The following is a 2,830-nucleotide window of genomic DNA, read 5'->3' on the forward strand; positions in this document are numbered from 1 at the left end:
GATGGAAACCCTTAAGCACAGGTTACATATAAAATTGGAGCTCAAATTTGATTTGAGCCTGACTAGGCTGTGGCGATTGGATAGTGTCAGCCTGGGGCACTGAGGACCCAGGTTCAAAGCCACAGAGTCACCAACTTGAACGTGGCCTCATCTGGCTTGAGCGTGGGATCATAGACATGACCACATGCTCACTGGCTTGAGCAAGGGGTTACTTACTCAGCTGGAGTACCCTGGTCAAGGAACATATGAGAAAGCAATCAATGAACAACAATGAACTAAGGTGCTACAACTATGAGTTGATGCTTCTCATCTCTCTCCCTTACCATTTGTTTGTCCCTGCCTACCCTTCTTTCTTGGCCGTGCTTAAAATTTTTTTTATTTGAGTTGAAACTTTCATGTCTCATCAAATGAATTAAATATTGTTGTCTTCTATGTAACTGCAGAGTATTTTGTGTATCATACTGAATTCCTTTTATTTTTACTGCCTAGCTAGATGTATTTTTATTTTCTTTGTGATAGAAAATAGAGTCCTTTATTGTTACTTTTGCATTTTACCTGCTTGTCAATTCACAGATAAGTAAAGTTAAGACTATTTTTATATGAACATCCCCCCTTTCCCAGCAATCTTTGCATCATTTGAGAGAACTCTGTGTTTTCTCTAATTGCATTTCCCAGACAGAAAATCCCATTAAGAAATGTGAAATTCCAGAATTTCACTAGGGAAACTATGTTACTTTGTTTGTTTTTACAATTTTTAGATGTATTACGTAGTATATTTGATAAAATAATTATTTTATTATAATGATCTTTCTATTAACAGAGCATATTTCATTAGTAAAACTCCATGGATGACCATTTTTAGTGAGGATTATTAGGGCAGACCTATTCTGTAATATCTGGTTATTACATAATATAAACTCATTATTTAGAAAGTGGATTTAATGATGATTTTGATTAACTTTCAAATTTGTTAATGATCAAATTTTTATTGAAATGACAGTACCTTAAATGTCAAGTGTTTTAAATACATATATAGCACTAATATAAAGTGATACTTTTCATTATTGTACATTTTAAAGTGACAGGTTTTCTATAAATATCAGTTATATTAATATATTAATTATAGTATTGCTCATTCTCTTCACTGATATTATATAATGAATATGGTTCAATGTTTCTAATTTTTAAAAATTATTGTAAATTTAATGCATACTTATTTATTTATTTATTTATTTATTTAGTATTTTTCTGAAGCCAGAAACGGGGAGAGACAGTCAGACAGACTCCCGCATGCGCCCGACAGGGATCCACCCGGCACACCCACCAGAGGCTACACTCTGCCCACCAGGGGGCGATGCTCTGCCCCTCCAGGGCGTCGCTCTGCTGCGACCAGAGCCACTCTAGCGCCTGGGGCAGAGGCCAAGGAGCCATCCCCAGTGCCCGGGCCATCTTTGCTCCAATGGAGCCTTGGCTGCGGGAGAGGAAGAGAGAGACAGAGAGGAAGGAGGGGGGATGGAGAAGCAAATGGGCGCTTCTCCTGTGTGCCCTGGCCGGGAATCGAACCCGGGTCCCCTGCACACCAGACTGACGCTCTACCGCTGAGCCAACTGGCCAGGGCCCATACTTATTATTTTTATAGTACCAATAGTCCATAACTTTTATTGATATAATTAACCACTAGAGAGCATTTTGCTACTTCTTGATTTTTGCTTTTAAGAATTTTTTCTGGCCCTGGCCAGTTGGCTCAGCGGTAGAGCGTCGGCCTAGGGTGCAGGGGACCTGGGTTCGATTCCCGGCCAGGGCACATAGGATAAGCGCCCATTTGCTTCTCCAACCCCCCCCCCTCCTTCCTCTCTGTCTCTCTCTTCCCCTCTCGCAGCCAAGGCTCCATTGGAGCAAAGATGGCCCGGGCACTGGGGATGGCTCCTTGGCCTCTGCCCCAGGCACTAGAGTGGCTCTGGTCGGGGCAGAGTGACGCCCGGAGGGGCAGAGCATCACCCCCTGGTGGGCAGAGCGTTGTCCCTGGTGGGCGTGCTGGGTGGATCCCCGTCGGGCGCATGCGGGAGTCTGTCTGACTGTCTCTCCCTGTTTCCAGCTTCAGAAAAATACAAAAAAAAAAAAAAGAATTTTTTTCTCTTTTTAAAGAATAACAATAGTCATTTTAGGTTTTGTTTCATAAGAAATTATGTTTAAATACATTGAAAAACTACAAGCCATCTAATTGCCAAAATATTAGACAATACAACTTCAATTTTAATTTTATAAAATGTATGTCATGTTATTCTTTTATCTGCACTGTTCCCTTTACCTCTCTTTTGGAAGTCCCTTAAGTTGTAGATTATACTATCTTATGCAGATGCCTTCTATATGAAGTAGGTAAAATGTATATTTGGTTTGTTAAAGCAGTTAAAGTATAAACATAATGCCTAGTACAGACAGACATCTATGGCAGCTTATGGTCAGCCCATTTAATTCTTTGGCAGCATTTATCAGCAGAGCTAATGCTATGCATATTGACTTCCTTTCTGTTCTTTTACAAGTGAGTTTGATTCTGTTTCATCACTTCTTATCTCTGCCTCCAAGACCTTTCTTTTTTCCTCCCCCCCCCCATTTTTTTTATATTTTTCTGAAGTGAGAAGCAGAGAGGCAGAGAGACAGACTCCTGCATGCATCTGAGTGGGATCCACCCAGCAAGTCCACTAGGGGGCGATGCTCTGTCCATTAGGGGTATTGCTCTCTTACAACCGAAGTCATTCTAGCGACTTAGGTAGAGGCCATGGAGCCATCCTCAGCACACGGGCCAACTTTGCTCCAATGGAGTTTTGGCTGC

At 41.3% G+C, this 2,830-nt stretch overlaps 1 non-coding gene across 1 annotated transcript; it reads left to right on the forward strand.

Moving 5' to 3' along the window:
- The first annotated feature begins 1,728 nt into the window (after positions 1-1,728).
- Positions 1,729-1,804, forward strand: TRNAP-AGG (transfer RNA proline (anticodon AGG)). The gene has a single exon. It is a non-coding gene; the product is annotated as a tRNA-Pro (tRNA).
- The last annotated feature ends 1,026 nt before the right edge of the window (positions 1,805-2,830 follow it).

The sequence above is a fragment of the Saccopteryx leptura genome, chromosome X, assembly GCF_036850995.1.
Source record: "Saccopteryx leptura isolate mSacLep1 chromosome X, mSacLep1_pri_phased_curated, whole genome shotgun sequence".
NCBI lineage: Eukaryota > Metazoa > Chordata > Mammalia > Chiroptera > Emballonuridae > Saccopteryx > Saccopteryx leptura.